This window comes from Bubalus kerabau, chromosome 3 (genome assembly GCF_029407905.1).
Source record: "Bubalus kerabau isolate K-KA32 ecotype Philippines breed swamp buffalo chromosome 3, PCC_UOA_SB_1v2, whole genome shotgun sequence".
NCBI lineage: Eukaryota > Metazoa > Chordata > Mammalia > Artiodactyla > Bovidae > Bubalus > Bubalus kerabau.
Window position 1 is genome coordinate 100,961,382 of NC_073626.1, and position 17,345 is coordinate 100,978,726.

A 17,345-nucleotide genomic window follows, 5' to 3' on the forward strand; every position below is an offset into this window, starting at 1 on the left:
GTGTGCAACTGAGAAGGGTCAGAGGGAAGGGAAGAGGTCTGCAGTGCTGCTACGTAAGCCCTAAGGCCCGATTCTCTGCCTCTCAGCATTCAGCAGGCAACTACTGGAAGTTTCTGTGCCAGGCACTGTGCCCTGGGAAGGCAGGAGGAGGACAGACAGGGCCTTTTCCCCAGAGAACCCCCATCACAACACTTTACCCACCAACACCTCCCTTCCCACAGCCTGCTCCACCCAGGCAGCCCTTCACCTTCATTTTCCCCAAGTACGTGCGGCAGCAAGGACAGGAGCAGAGAGGGGAGAGAAGGAGAGAGCCCAGAGCCTCCTGCACTCTCAGCCCGCACCTCCACACGTGGCTCTGGATGCCAGGAACCACCCACAGCCAGTCTGACCCCTCAAAAAGATAACCGCTCATGGGGGATCCAAGGACACGGCTTGTTACATCCCATAACCTTCACACAAAAGGAAGCACGCAAGTGTCAGACTGGCTTAACGTTTTTCTCACTCCTTTACAACTGGGAAAGCCACACACCAGTGAGGCCCCGTGTGTTACGGTCGTGCTTGTGCTTCAGCCTTTAAAAAACGAGACCGTGCCAACCAGGTAGACAAGCTGCTTCCAGCCGTGTCTTAGAGAAAAAAATGGAGAATTTGGAGGTACCATCAAAGTTTGCATTTCACAAAGAGCAGAGCCATGTTAAAATTATGCAAAGGGATTATTTCCTGATGCTTTGTTCCCAGTGAGTCTCATTCAATCACTGAACCCAGTATTTGGCTTAATAAGCAAGAGAATATTCCTCACCATAATCGATAGCCAGTGATCAGCCCACCACATTCTTACTAGATTCACCTATTTGTTAAATCCAACTGAATGTCAGTAGGGTAAAAGGTTTGAATAAACATTTACAGAGTTTGCCTAAGTTTGTGTCATCCACTAAACCTTCTGGAAAGAAAATGCAGCTCTGCCTAATTTAAAGCAAATCCATTATTCTTCCAAACTTAATGAAAGTCACCAAAATAAACTGGCTTGTTTACAGCATGATTCGGTTTTAGGTTTTACAGAAAATGCACTTGACACAGCAGGGAAACAGACCTATTATAGCTTATGGTACAAAACTAGGACTCCCCGAGCTTGCCCTTTAAAATGTTGGTTGGGTACGTTATGCTTTCACTTTAAGAGAGGTAGAAAGCAAGAAATCTCTAACTCCTCATTTCAATAATATCACATTTATCAAGTGACAAACATATAATACAATGATTTTCCATAAGCAAAAGTTAATTCCCAAACAGAAACTGCCTTTGAGAAAAAATAAAATTTAGAAAATGATTTGTTATTAAACTTATCTTGTCAGGATCAGAGCATAAATTAGTTAAAATTGTAAGCATTTCTATGTGTCTTTTCATGCACTGAGTTGGTCATAGCCTTTTATTTTAAGTGAACCTTAAAGTCAAGGAACTAGAATCTGGATTAGAATTTAGTTACTGATTATTTTCAAGAACTGATTTATGGCATAGTGTACCAGCTGTATACAGCTGTATACATTTAAGCAACAATAACAACTAACTCATCACTGCTGTTTTAGTAAAGGAATGAAAATCTCACAAATCCTGGTTGAGACTGCAGCAAAGACCCCTAGGAAACCAGAGTCTCCCTGTTTCTGAGGGAGTCTCCTTGTTTCAGAGTCTCCCACTATAGCTGAGGGGTTCAGTGGGCAGGCAGTGGGCCCAGCCTGCTTCAGCTGTCACTGTTTGCAGCTGCAGAATAAATTTTTGGATTTACATTTTAATATGGGTGCTGAGTGCTAACATTTGAACCTGAATGACTAGGTTGCCATTTACTCCTTCCAGAGACACTTTCCTTTCCAGGCATCTATTTAGCGCACGGTCCTCTGACACTTCTCTGGCTACTCTGTCCATGTCCTTTCCTGACATCTCTTCCAGACTTCCAAGCAACAGTGTGTCTGGCCCAAGACCTCAGCCTTCTCTCTATACTTCAAATGAAAATGTCAGCCTTCAAATCTCGCCCAAGCTCCAGATTCATACACCCAGTCGCCTGCTGGACATTTCCACTTGATGTCCATTAGCCATCTCAAGCTTAACTGGCCACAAAAAGAACCATCAAGCCCTCTGTATCTGAATAAGAAATGCACCACTAATCACCTAGTACTCAAGTCAAAATCATTTATTATGTCCCATAGATTCCATATCCAAAATACAACCCCAATTCTATCACTTCTCACCATCTGCACCACACAACCCCAGTTCATGCCATTATCATTTCTCATCAAGACCACAGCTTTAGTCTCCTGACTGGTCTCCCTGCCTCCATTCTTGCTCCAAACAAGCCAGTGTTCACTTAGCAGTCAGAGTGAGCTTTTGAGATCGATAAACCAAATGACCCCATCTCCCTTAAAACTCCCCAATGGTTCCTATTAGACTAGACCCTCTCCACCCTTAGCTCCCTGCACTCTCCTCCATCTGACTACAGTGTAGCCCACTGGACTTGCTTCTGTACCTTGTTTATTCCTCAGCTCAGAGCCTTTGCTCTTAACTCTTCCTTTTTCCTGGAATTCTCTCACTGCAGATCTTCACTGGGCTCACCATAGGTCTTCATTTGACTGTCTTTACCACCTTCCAGACGTCACCTCCAAATTCTCCTTTGAAGACTTCCATGGCCCTAACAAAAGCAACTGCACCCGACCCCGACATCACTTTCTATCACATTGCTCTATTGGGTTTGCGCCATAGCAATTACTATGTGACCCATTTTCAAACAATCAAATGGACCACTACTATTAAAGCATCTAACCAGCTAACACAGAAGCCATATAAATGCCAAAACCTAAGTGCAGGATATGCAAAGCTGCTGCAACTTATGAAAGGAATCTGGGTGGGACACAGACTCCACATACATTACAACTGAAAATGAAGTAACCCAGTTTTGCCATGAAAGCCTTTAGCGGAGCAGTGCTAACTGCATGGGAGCAGTGTAGCTAAATAACTTACCAAGATCACATACAAAAAAATAACAGCAGATGGTTCTTACATTTTTATAGTTGAAATTAAAAAAAAAAACAAAAACAAAAAACCAAGCCACCAGAATTCCTATCAAGTTGTTGGGAGCAAAGTGTCTATGAACCATATGGCCTATTAATACCCCAACCTGGAAGGAATATTACTACTGGAGACAGAGGAAAGCAAAGACCCCCTTAAAGATTTAGAAAATCAGCACCAGAAGGAAGGTGAAGGAAACTGAAATTAATTATCCCCAAGAAGAGATAATCAAGAGGTAATCCTTGACAACAACAACAAACAACCCAATTAAAAAATAGGCAGAAGACCTAAGAGACATTCCTCCAAAGAAGAAATACAGATGGCAAATAGGCACATAAAAGGATGTTCAGCGTTGCTACTTATTAGAGAAATGCAAATCAAAATTACAATGAGGTGCCACCTCACACTGTTCAGAATGGCCATCATCAAAAGGGCTATAAACAATACTGGAGAAGGTGCGGAGGAAAGGGAACCCTCCTGTACTACTGGTGGGAATGTAAACTGGTACAGCCACTATGGAGAACAGTCTGGAGGCTCCTCAGAAAACTAAAAATAAATCCAGCAATTTCACTTCTGGGCATATATCCAGACAAAATCATAATTCAAAAAGATACACGAGGGACTTCCTGGTGGTCCAGTGGCTAAGACTGAGTTTCCATTGCAGAGGAGCATGTCAGATCCCACATGCCACAACCAAAGATCTTGAATGCTGCAACGAAGATCGAAGACGTGCATGCTGCAACTGAGACCCAGCAGAGCCTAAATAAATAAATAAGTATTTTTTAAAAATGAGACATGCACTCCTGTGTTCATAGCAGCACTATTCATCGATGTCGAAACAACCTAAAAGCCCACGGACAAAGAATGGATAAAGAGGACACGGTACATACATTAGGCTTTCCAGGTGGCGCTAGTGGTGAAGAACCCGTCTACCAGTGCAGGAGATCTAAGAAACGTGAGTTCAATCCCTGGGTCAGGAAGATCCCCCGGAGAAGGATATGGCAATCCACTCCAGTATTCTTGCCCGGAGAATCCCATGGACAGAGAAGCCTGGAGAGCTACAGTTCATAGTGTCACAAAGAGTCAAGACACGACTAAAGCGACTTAGCAAGCACGCATGCATAGTACATACATACAGTGGAATACTCCCTAGTCATTTAAAAAGAATGAAATAATGCCATTTGCAGTGACATGGATACAATTAGAGATTATTATATGAAGTGTAGTAAGTCAGAAAGACAAATACCATATGATATATGCAGAATCTAAAATATGACACAAGTGAACCTATCTATGAAACAAACAAAATCAAGGACATAGCGAATAGATTGGTGGTTGCCAACAGGGAGGAGGGTGGGAGAGTGTAGCACTGGGAGTTTGGGATTAGCAGATGCAAACTGGTATATGCAGAATGGCTAAACAACAAGGTCCTACCATATAGCACAGGGAACTATAAACAATATCCTATGATGAGCCATAATGGGAAAGAATATGAAAAAAAGTATATATATAGCTGAGTCACTTTGCTGTATAGCAGTAATTGACAAAACACTGTAATTCGACTTTACTTCAAAAAAATTAATTTTTTTTAAAAAGAGATAATCTAACAAGATTATTAACATTTTTATTAGCATATTATCTAATAACAAGATTATTGGTCTTTCTGAGACCAACCAAGAGTAGTGACCAAAGTTGGGGAGGAGGGGCCACGGTGGCAATGACTTATTTGATTTTTCTTCTATCTTTAAGAAAGAAAGAAAAAGAAAGAAAAAAAAATTTCCCCAGCAAGATTAAAACTCACTCTGTGGAATTATCTTCAGACACTGAGTAGAGGAAGTGATTACTCAGAATAATCACTGGGACTTCCCTGGTGACCCAGCGGTTAAGAATCCACCTTCAATGTCAGGGACGTGGGTTCAATTCCTGGTCAGGGAATTAAAAGCCCACATGCCACGACTAGAGAATCCATGGACCACTATAAAAGATCCCACATGATGCAATGAGGACCCAATGCAGCCAAACAAATAACTATTTCTTTAAAAAAGAGAGAGTAATCACTCCCTCTGTGTCCCAGGTGTCTGTGTAACTTCACTCCTGAAGGAACAGAAGATGAGAAGTTCTCCCCGCACTGACCACCTTCTCATTAATGTCCACCAACACCACCACCAAACACTTTTGTTTCCAAATGCTTTTATATTTTATCTCATTTAATTCTCACAACAACTCCATGAGATACATATTATTCAGTTCAGTTCAGTTCAGTCACTAAGTCGTGTCCAACCCTTTGCAACCCCATGACTCCAGCATGCCAGGCCTCCCTGTCTATCACTAACTCCCGGAGTCCACTCAAACTCATGTCCATTAAGTCAGTGATGTCATCCAGCAATGTCATCCTCTGTCATCCCCTTCTCCTCCTGCCTTCAATTTTTCCCAGCATCAGAGTCTTTTCAAATGAATCAGTTCTTTGCATCAGGTGGCCAAAGTATGGGAGTTTCAGCTTCAACATCAGTCCTTCCAATGAACATCCAGGACTGATCTCCTTTAGGATGGACTGGTTGAACCTTCTTGCAGTCCAAGGGACTCTCAAGAGTCTTCTCCAACACCACAGTTCAAAAGCATCAGTTCTTTGGAGTTCAGCTTTCTTTATAGTCCAACTATCACATCCATACATGACTACTGGGAAAATCATAGCCTTGACTAGAGGAATCTTTGTTGGCAAAGTAATGTCTCTGCTTTTTAATATGCTGTCTAGATTGGTCATAACTTTTCTTCCAAGGAGTGTCTTTTAATTTCATAGCTGCAGTCACCATATGCAGTGATTTTAGAGCCCCCCCAAAAATAGTCTCTCACTGTTTCCACTCTTTCCCCATCTATTTGCCATGAAGAGATGGGACTGGATGCCATGATCTTAGTTTTCTGAACGTTGAGCTTTAAGCCAACTTTTTCACTTTCATCAAGAGGCTCTTTAGTTGTTCTTCACTATTTGCCATAAGGGTGGTGTCATCTGCATATCTGAGGTTATTGATATTTCTCTCAGCAATATCCAGCTTCTGCTTCCAGCTTGTGCTTGTGATTCCAGTTTGTGCTTCCTCCAGCCCAGCATTTCTCATGATGTAATCTGCAAATAAGTTAAATAAGCAGGGTGACAATATACAGCCTTAACGTATTCCTTTCCAGATTTGGAACCAATCTGTTGTTCCATGTCCAGTTCTAACCGTTGCTTCCTGACATGCATACAGATTTCTCAAGAGGCAGGTCAGGTGGTCTGGTATTCCCATCTCTTTCAGAATTCTCCATAGTTTGTGGTGATCCACACAGTCAAAGGCTTTGGCATAGTCAATAAAGCAGAAATAGATGTTTTTCTGGAACTCTCTTGATTTTTTTGATGATCCAACAGATGTGAGCAATTTGATCTTTGGTTCCTTTGCCTTCTCTAAATCCAGCTTGAACATCTGAAGTTCACAGTTCACATACTGTTGAAGCCTGGCTTGGAAAATTTTGACCATTACTTTGCTAGCGTGTGAGATGAGTGCAATTGTGCAGTAGTTTGAGCATTCTTTGGCATTGCCTTTCTTTGGGATTGGAATGAAAACTGACCTTTTCCAGTCCTATGGTCATGGCTGAGTTTTCCAAATTTGCTGGCATATTGAGTGTAGCACTTTCACAGCATCATCTTTTAGGATTTGAAATAGCTCAACTGGAATTCCATCACTTCCCCTAGCTTTGTTCATAGTGATGCTTCCTAAAGCCCACTTGACTTCACATTCCAGGATGTCTGGTTCTAGGTGAGTGATCATACCATTGTGATTATTTGGGTTGTGAAGATCTTTTTTGTACAGTTCTTCTGTGTATTCTTGCCACCTCTTCTTAATATCTTCTGCTTCTGTTAGGTCAATACCGTTTCTGTCCTTTATTGTGCCCATCTTTGCATGAAATGTTTCCTTCAGTCAGTTCAGTTCAGTCGCTCAGTCGTGTCCGACTTTTTGTGACCCCATGAATCGCAGCATGCCAGGCCTCTCTGTCCATCACCAACTCCCAGAGTCTACCAAATCTCCTGTCCATCGAGCCGGTGATGCCATCCAGCCATCTCATTCTCCGTTGTCCCCCTCTCCTTCTGCCCCCAATCCCTCCCAGCATCAGGGTCCCTTCCAATGAGTCAACTCTTTGCATGAGGTGACCAAAGTATTGGAGTTTCAGCTTCAGCATCAGTCCTTCCAATGAACACTCAGGACTGATCTCCTTTAGGATGGACTAGTTGGATCTCCTTGCAGTCCAAGGGACTCTCAAGAGTCTTCTTCAACACCACAGTTCAAAAGCATCAATTCTTGGCACTCAGCTTTCTTCCCAGTCCAACTCTCACCTGCATACATGATCACTGGAAAAACCATAGCCTTGACTAGATGGACCTTCATTGGCAAAGTAATGTCTCTGCTTTTTAATATGCTATCTAGGTTGGTCATAACTTTTCTTCCAAGGAGTACAGTTTAGTTCAGTTCAGTCGCTTAGTCATGTCCGACTCTTTGAGACCCCATGAATCACAGCATGCCAGGCCTCCCTGTCCATCACCAATTCCCAGAGTTCACTCAGACTCACGTCCATCGAGTCAGTGATGCCATCCAGCCATCTCATCTTCTGTTGTCCCCTGCTCCTCCTGCCCCCAATCCCTCCCAGCATCAGAGTCTTTTCCAATGAGTCAACTCTTCGCATGAGGTGGCCAAAGTACTGGAGTTTCAGCTTTAGCATCATTCCTTCCAAAGAAATCCCAGGGCTGATCTCCTTCAGAATGGACTGGTTGGATCTCCTTGCAGTCCAAGGGACTCTCAAGAGTCTTCTCCAACACCACCGTTCAAAAGCATCAATTCTTCAGCACTCAGCCTTTTTCACAGTCCAACTCTCACATCCATACATGACCACAGGAAAAACCATAGCCTTGACTAGACGGACCTTTGTTGGCAAAGTAATGTCTCTGCTTTTCAATATGCTATCTAGGTTGATCATAACTTTTCTTCCAAGGAGTGAGCGTCTTTTAATTTCATGACTGCAGTCACCATCTGCAGTGATTTTGGAGCCCCAAAAAATAAAGTCTGACACTGTTTCCACTGTTTCCCCATCTATTTCCCATGAAGTGATGGGACTGGATGCCATGATCTTCGTTTTCTGAATGTTGAGTTTTAAGCCAACTTTTTCACTCTCCCCTTTCACCTTCATCAAGAGGCTCTTTAGTTCCTCTTCACTTTCTGCCATAAGGGTGGTTGTCATCTGCATATCTGAGGTTATTGATATTTCTCCCGGCAATCTTGAGTCCAGCTTGTGCTTCTTCCAGTCCAGTATTTCTCATGATGTACTCTTCATATAAGTTAAATAAGCAGGGTGACAATATACAGCCTTGACGTACTCCTTTTCCTATTTGGAACCAGTCTGTTGGTCCATATCCAGTTCTAACTGTTGCTTCCTGACCTGCATACAAATTTCTCAAGAGGCAGATCAGGTGGTCTGGTATTCCCATCTCTTTCAGAATTTTCCACAGTTTCTTATGATCCACACAGTCAAAGGCTTTGGCATAGTCAATAAAGCAGAAATAGATGTTTTTCTGGAACTCTCTTGCTTTTTCCATGATCCAGCATATGTTGGCAATTTGATCTCTGGTTCCTCTGCCTTTTCTAAAACCAGCTTGAACATCAGGAAGTTCATGGTTCACATATTACTGAAGCCTGGCTTGGAGAATTTTGAGCATTACTTTACTAGCGTGTGAGATTGGTGCAATTGTGCAGTAGTTTGAGCATTCTTTGGCATTGCCTTACTTTGGGATTGGAATGAAAACTGACATTTTCCAGTCCTGTGGCCACTGCTGAGTTTTCCAAATTTGCTGGCATACTGAGTGCAGCACTTTCACAGCATCACCTTTCAGGATTTGAAACAGCTCAGCTGGAATTCCATCACCTCCACTAGCTTTGTTTGTGGTGATGCTTTCTAAGGCCCACTTGACTTCACATTCCAGGATGTCTGGCTCTAGGTGAATGATCACACCATCATGATTATCTGGGTTGTGAAAATCTTTTCTGTATAGTTCTTCTATGTATTCTTGCCACCTCTTAATATCTTCTGCTTCTGTTAGGTCCATACCATTTCTGTCCTTTATCGAGCCCATCTTTGCATGAAATGTTCCCTTGGTATCTCTAATTTTCTTGAAGAGATCTCTAGCCTTTCCCATACTGTTGTTTTCCTCGATTTCTTTGCATTGATCGCTGAGGAAGGCTTTCTTATCTCTTCTTGCTATTCTTTAGAACTCTGCATTCAGATGCTTATATCTTTCCTTTTCTCCTTTGCTTTTCACTTCTCTTCTTTTCACAGCTATTTGTAAGGCCTCCCCAGACAGCCATTTTGCTTTTTTGCATTTCTTTTCCATGGGGATGGTCTTGATCCCTGCCTCCTGTACAATGTCACAAACCTCCGTCCATAGTTCATCAGGCACTCTATCTATCAGATCTAGGCCCTTAAATCTATTTCTCACTTCCACTGTATAATCATAAGGGATTTGATCTAGGTCATACCTGAATGGTCTAGTGGTTTTCCCTACTTTCTTTAATTTAAATCTGATTTTGGCAATAAGGAGTTCATGATCCAAGCCACAGTCAGCTCCCGGTCTTGTTTTTGTTGACTGTATAGAGCTTCTCCATCTTTGGCTGCAAAGAATATAATCAATCTGATTTTGGTGTTGACCATCTGGTGATGTCCATGTGTAGAGTCTTCTCTTGTGTTGTTGGAAGAGGGTGTTTGCAATGACCAGTGCATTTTCTTGGCAAAACTCTATTAGTCTTTGCCCTGCTTCATTCCGTATTCCAAAGCCAAATTTGCCTGTTACTCCAGGTGTTTCTTGACTTCCTACTTTTGCATTCCAGTCCCCTATAATGAAAAGGACATCTTTTTTGGGTTTTAGTTCTAAAAGGTCTTGTAGGTCTTCATAGAACCGTTCAACTTCATCTTCTTCAGCATTACTGGTTGGGGCATAGACTTGGATTACTGTGATATTGAATGGTTTGCCTTGGAAATGAACAGAGATCATTCTGTCGTTTTTGAGATCGCATCCAAGTACTGCATTTCAAACTCTTTTGTTGACCATGATGGCTACTCCATTTCTTCTGAGGGATTCCTGCCCGCAGTAGTAGATATAATGGTCATCTGAGTTAAATTCACCCATTCCAGTCCATTTTAGTTAGCTGATTCCTAGAATGTCGACGTTCACTCTTGCCATCTCTTGTTTGACCACTTCCAATTTGCCTTGATTCATGGACCTGACATTCCAGGTTCCTATGCAATATTGCTCTTTACAGCATCGGACCTTGCTTCTATCACCAGTCACATCCACAACTGGGTATTGTTTTTGCTTTGGCTCCAAGGAGTAAGCGTCTTTTAATTTCATGGCTGCAATCACCATCTGCAGTGATTTTGGAGCCCAAAAATGTTTCCTTGATATCTCTAATTTTCTTGAGGAGCTCTCTAGTCTTTCCCATTCTATTGTTTTCCTCTATTTCTTTGCACTGCTCACTGAGGAAGGCTTTCTTAGATATTATTAGCTCCATTCTATAAACTGGAAAACTAAGGCCCAGGGCCACCATCAGCTCTTTCAGTCTGGTGAAATAACTTTAAGTCTCTGGTTTCAAGAATTCTTCTTTCATATTATGCCGATCTCCTAAATTGCTAATGCATTACTGGAAAAGTAGGAGACACATGAAACAAAAGATGTTTGTTCAGACATGAAAGACTGAAGCAAAGTGATTAATGAGGTAACAAAAGACAGCCCAACCACAGCAGAAGTCAAGACAGTGTTCAGCATTAAGACGGGACTGACAGGAATCCACTGAATAAAGAAGGGCCTAAGATCAGGGAAGAAGGTCAAGATTGGCAAGAAGGTGGTGGGCATGCACACAGCAAGCCTTCCTTGCAAAAGAAGACATTAAAAACAGACAAAAGCCAACCAGAGGCAAGGAAAAAGCAGATGTTAAGACTTGTTATGAAAAGAAGGACTTACTCAGAAAATTTTTAGAATTTTTCAGAGCCAAACAGTCCTTCCAGGTCATCCAAACCCAACATTGTGTTTTACAAATAAACAAGATTGGGAGAGGGTAGATGATCTGCAGAAAGTTACCTAGTTAATTGGGTAGGTGGCAGGTCCGTCTAGAATCCAGACCTCCTGGCTCCCTGTCTTGTGTTCTGAGTTCTGGCTTTAGAATCAATTATTCTCTCTGAACATCAAAGAAACAACAAGCATGAGACTCTGGAACTTTTTTCCCCCTGCTTTCCTTTCCATCATTTCTATACTATTTCCAAATATACAACTAATTAGTTCAACAAATAAAAAGTCCTTGCTATGACAGCTGGAGCAGTACAGCAATGGAATATCAACAGAATCACCACCTCTCAGAGTTAACATGAACTTGAGAGTCAGTCTGTCCAATCCCCTCTTAAGCACAACTCATCTCCACAGTCTAAGAGACAACAGGGAACCCGCTTGAAACTCAACTAGCTCTAACTGTTAGAAAGTTTGTTCTTGTATCGATTTATTTAAAATGCCTTTATTTATTTATTTTTTCTATGCTGGCTCTTTGCTGCTTTTTGCATAGGCTTTCTCTAGTTGCAGGGAGCAGGGTTACTCTGTTGTGGTGCGAGGCCTTCTCATTATGGAGGCTTCTCCTGTTGTGGAGCACAGGATCGAGGCATGCAGGCTTCAGCAGTTGCAGCATACAGGCTCAGTAGCTGTGGTGCATGGGCTTAATCGCTCTACAGCATGGGGAATCTTTCCCGACCAGGGATCAAACCCATGTCCCATGAATTGACAGGTGGATTCTTATCCACTGTGCCACCAGAGAAGTCCTTTGTGTTGATTTAAAATCTGCCTCTCTGAAGCATTAGATCTGACACTATCCTCCAAGTGTCAGAACAAGACAGACCAAGGCTGAGAGACCTGCCTCCCTCGACACCACGATAGCTTTGTTTCACTTTGGGAGCTGAGTGTTCAAAGTCCAAATCTCTTTTCTCTGGAGAAAGACATATGTGCCCCCTTCATGAAAGGGGTATGGATTTGTCTTGCTTGAAGGACTCCAAAGATATCCAAAGTTAAGACATCAGTAAAACATTATATTAGCTTGCACAAGAATAAATCAAATAAGATAAGCTTCCAAACTGTCCAGGACTGGGCAAACAATCTGAAAGAATGTTTCCAAAACATTAGTTAAAAAGCAGGAAGTCTTTAGGTTAATAGTGATATTTATTTTTTTAATCAACACAAGTATTCTGGGAGAAGAAGTTCTGTGTTGCTTATTGAAATACAATTCATATCCCATGAAATGCACCATTTAATAAGAAGGTACATGTCAGTGGTTGTCAGAACATTCACAAGGTTGTGCACTCATCACCACTGTCTAATTTCAGAGCATTTCATCATCCCAAAAGGGAGCTCTGTACCCATCAGCAGTCACTCCTCAGCCTCTCAATTTCCCCAACCCTAAGCAACCATATTGGAGTGTGAAGTCAAGTGGGCCTTAGGAAGCATCACTAGAAACAAAGCCTATGGAAGTGATGGAATTCCAGCTGAGCTATTTCAAATCCTAAAAGATGATGCTGTGAAAGTGCTGCATTCAATATGCCAGCAAATTTGAAAAACTCAGCAGTGGCCACAGGACTGGAAAAGGTAAGGTTTCGTTCCAATCCCAAAGACAGGCAGTGCCGAAGCATGTTCAAACTAAGTACAACTGCACTCATCTCACATGCTAGCAAAGTAATGCCAAAATTATCCAAGCTAGGCTTCAACAGTACATGAACCGAGACCCTCCATATATTCAAGCTGGATTTAGAAAAGGCAGAGGAACAAGAGATCAAATTGCCAACATCCACTGGATCATAGAAAAAGCAAGAGAATTTCAGAAAAACACCTACTTCCGCTTCATGACTGTGCTAAAGCTTTTGACTATGTGGCTCACAACAAACTGTGGAAAATTCTTAAAGAGATGGGAATACCAGACCACCTTACCTGTCTCCGACAAAACCTGTATGCAGGTCAAAAAGCAACAGTTAGAACCAGGCATGGAAAAATGGACTGGTTCAAAATTGGGAAAGGAGTACGTCAAGTCTGTATATTGTCACTCTGTTTATTTAACTTATATGCAGAGTACATCATGTGAAATGCTGGGCTGGAAGAAGCACAAGCTGGAATCAAGATTGCCAGGAGAAATATCAATAACCTCAGATATGCAGATGACACCACCCTTATGGCAGAAAGCGAAGAGGAACTAAAGAGCCTCTTGATGAGGGTTGAAAAGAGAAGAGTGGAAAAGCTGGCTTAAAACTCAACATTCAAAACACTAAGATCATGACACCCAGTCTCATCACTTCATGGTAAATAGATGGGGAAACAGTGGAAACAGTGATGACAGATTTTATTTTCTTGGACTCCAAAATCACTGCAAATGGTGACTGCAGTCATGAAATTAAAAGATGCTTGCTCCTTGGAAGAAAAGTTATGACAAGCCTAGCAGCATATTAAAACACAGAGATATCACTTTGCTGACAAAGGTCTGTATAGTCAAATCTATGGTTTTTCCATTAGTCATGTATGGATGTGAGTGTTGGACCATAAAGAAGGCTGAGCACTGAAGAACTGCTGCTTTTGAACTGTGGTGTTAGACTCTTGAGAGTCCCTTGGACTGCAAGGAGATCCAACCAGTCAATCCTAAAGGAAATCAGTCCTGAATATTCACTGAAAGGATTGATGCTGAAGCTGAAGCTCCGATACTAACCAACTCATTTGAAAAGACCCTGATGCTGGGAAAGATTGAAGGCGGGAGGAGAAGGAGATGACAGAGGATGACACGTTTGTATGGCATCACCGACTCAATGGACATGAGTTTGAGCAAGGTCCAAGAGATGGTGATGGACAGGGAGGCCTGGCGTGCTGCAAAGAGCTGGACACCACTGAGGGACTGAACAACAGCAGCTAAGCAACCACTAACCTATTTCTGTCCTTACAGATTTGCCTGTTCTGGAATTATATATATATATATATATATATATATATATATATATATATAATATGTAGCTTTTTGTGACAAGTTTCTTTCAAATACAATGTTTTCAAGGTTCATCCATGTTGTCTCATGAATCACTTCATTCACTTTCAAGACTGAATAAAATTCCATTGTATGCATTTTATGAATGCATTCACCTACTGATGGACATTGAGTTGTTTCTAGTTTTTGGTTATTATGAGTCCCACTATAAACATTCATGGGAGGTTTTTATGTGTACATTTATTTTTATTTCTCCTGGGTATATAACTAGGAGTAGAATTTCTAAGTGATACAATAACTCTATGCTTAACTTTTTGAAGAACTGACAAATTATTTTCCAAATTGTTTGCCATTTTACATTCATACCAGCAGCATATCAGGGTTCCAATTTCTCCACAGCCATGCCAACACTTGTAATTATGTTTTCTTTATTATAGCCATTCTAGTGGGCATGCAGCAGTGTTTCTTAGTAACATGAGGATAAGTTTTTAAATTGACACATGATTTCAATATATATTATGGATACAGAGGTGTTCCCAGGCATTATAACACATTGTTTTGCTGGTATCTTAGCATTTATACAATGACCCAGGATGAAAGAATCATTTTATGAAACCTATAAGTTGTACACATCCACATGCTTTAAGAAAGAGAACAGTGGACCAGGAGGAAGGGATTTATAAAAAGATTTAGAATAGAGGTTCTCTACTTCTCACTCCAGAAGCCTATGCTGAATGTTGCCCAAGAAAGCAGACTGCCAAAAGGTGGACATGAAGCCAAATACTCTTCAATATAGCTCCCATTTCTCTGAAGCTCAGTTTCCTCATCTGTAAAACGAAGCCAATAATATCCACAATTCAGGCCTCCTGTGAGGATCAGATGCTCGTGCAGGAAAGGATCCGGTGATACGCCTGCTGTTACAGCAGACGCTCAAGACATGGTCAGCGCTATCCTGTAAAAGCCTGAGTCCATTTACACTGGGCATTTGTATTGCAAAACTACTGAGCAATGACCCTTTGAAGGAAGGGATGGCAATATGTGACAATTACAATGTAGTAACTCCAAGGCTTGGCGTGCTGGTGCCCTTACCACAGCCAAGTGCCAAATGACACCTTGGGCACCCAATCCCCCAGGTCTGCCACTCGTGAGCTCTGCACCTGCAGAACTCTGAGGCCCCTTAATTTCCAGGGTGGGGATATCCCTCAAAAATATTACTCTGTTCTAAGGCCACCCTCTACACTCTTTAAAAATAAATAGAATTTCCATGTTCAGCCGCAGAGACTTTTCAGGGAAGGGGAGGAGCTGAGTCTGGTGCAGGCACTTGGAGATGCCAGCTTTGCGATCACAGCTCTGGAGCCTCCAGGAAACGTCTGTGATTTTACCAACTGCAAGCCTAAAGCAGATGCATCCACGGTCCTGACAGCATCCTCACAGTCTTCTTCATCTCTACGCACGCTGGCCCAACCTCCAGCACCTGTGTCTCTGCCTGAGGACTTTTCTGGCTCAGAGCCCTCTCTGTCACCTGTGGCAGGCCAGAGGCCTCCCCAGCAGCAGCCCAGCAGTCCTCAGTCAATGACTGACTGACAGGAGTTGGGGCTTCAGCTCCCTCACCCAGAGGTACCAGTGGAGGTGGGGTGACTCTGAGGCAAGTATTCCACACTGGCTCCCAGAGCCCCCACTGGGGTGGAACTCGCATCGTCCATAGTGGTAACCTGCGTGATGACACGCTCTCTGTTGGTTTCCTTCTCTTCCTTGCCTTAGTTCTCCATTCTTCGGTGCGTCCAGGAGTCACCTCCCATAGAAATGTGCACTGGAATCCCTTCTCTGTGTTTGCTTCTGGGAAGGCGCAAGGTAAGGCGAAATCCCAGACGTTCTGCTCCTTCATTCAGTAAGTGTGTCCCTAAGAGATTGTGGGTTTGTTGAGTCACTGTTAAATACGGAGCCATCACGTTTGCTTCATGTCCAGACAGGAGGGTGAGTGGAAACTGAAATGCTTATCAAAATTTAACAAGCCGTGGGCTTGGGACACTATCCTAGAAAAAGAATCTTTTTCTTCATCAAAGGGTGCTGGTCACTTGCCAAACCTTGGGCCCATGGGGTGCCCGGAGGATTCCCAATTTCTCACTTACACGAAGGAGGGCTCCAAGCTCCCGAAGGCCCTGACCTAGCAGAGCGCCTTGCACATGATGGTATAAAGTAGGCACTCAGTACCAGTCTGCTGCTGATGACGATGACTAATACCCGCAGGCGAGCACCCAGGGTCCTAGGACACCGTGGAATGCCCTGTGGTGCTGGGGGGCTGAAGGGAGGGAGGCGATTTATACTCACTGTGTTGGGTAGGCCAAAAAGTTTGTTCAGGGTTTTTCCCTGCACCATCTTACAGCAAAACTCAAACTTCCTGGCCAACCCAATCTCTCTCCAGCATATCAGAAATGTCACTTGTTACTAACCATTCTCATCCCTGACCTCCAAGGTTTTAACAGCCATGGAGTTACCCTCTTTCTGCATCCCTTTACTCCTCTTTACCCCATCCCCTACCTTCCTAAGTCTCTGGAACTAGCAAATTCCCAAAGCAGAAAGAAACCCCACTGCACAGAAGCATCCCATACCCAGCAGTGACCAGCTCTCTCCCATCACCGATAAACCCTATATAACCACCGTTACATTAGTTGGATCCACTAACCTGTAAATGTAGCCTCACAGGGAGACCCTGAAGCCATTCAGTTGGACTTCTCCTATCAGCTGAACCCTCCAGCTCCATCTTCTCCCCACCACTCCATCGCCTGCCCTATCTGTGCTGGGATGATTCTGTGACTGAGTATAAAATGCTAAACCAGAGCTGGGCCCAGACATTCTCATCTCCTGCCCCACATTGGCTCTGTGCCCCAAGGAAGGTGACTGGTGCCAGTTCTGGCCAAAGCCAGGGCTGTTCCCAGGAGAGGCTGCCATAAAACTGACATCCACCAAGCAGCAATCGGCTTCCACCAGAGCTGCCAAGGCAATGCCAACCTCTGCAAGTCTTGAGAATGAACAAAGGCAACACACAAGTGTGGATCTTGTAAGCCTTCCTCCTGCAGGAAACCAGCCTCGGTTCTTTCCTTTCAACCCAAAGTCCTGCTGGGTGGACACACAAGCCTTGTCAAGATCGCAGACAGCTATGAAAAAAAAAAAAAAAAAAAAACACTCTGGGAAGGCAAACTGCCCACTTGATAATGAAGAAATTCAGAATTATTG

The 17,345-nt window shown here is 42.9% G+C and overlaps 1 protein-coding gene across 10 annotated transcripts in view; it reads right to left on the reverse strand.

The window, feature by feature from the left end:
* The window catches only part of KIF5C (kinesin family member 5C), a 162,184-nt gene that overhangs the window by 107,863 nt on the left and 36,976 nt on the right, over window positions 1-17,345 (reverse strand). The window lies entirely within an intron of this gene.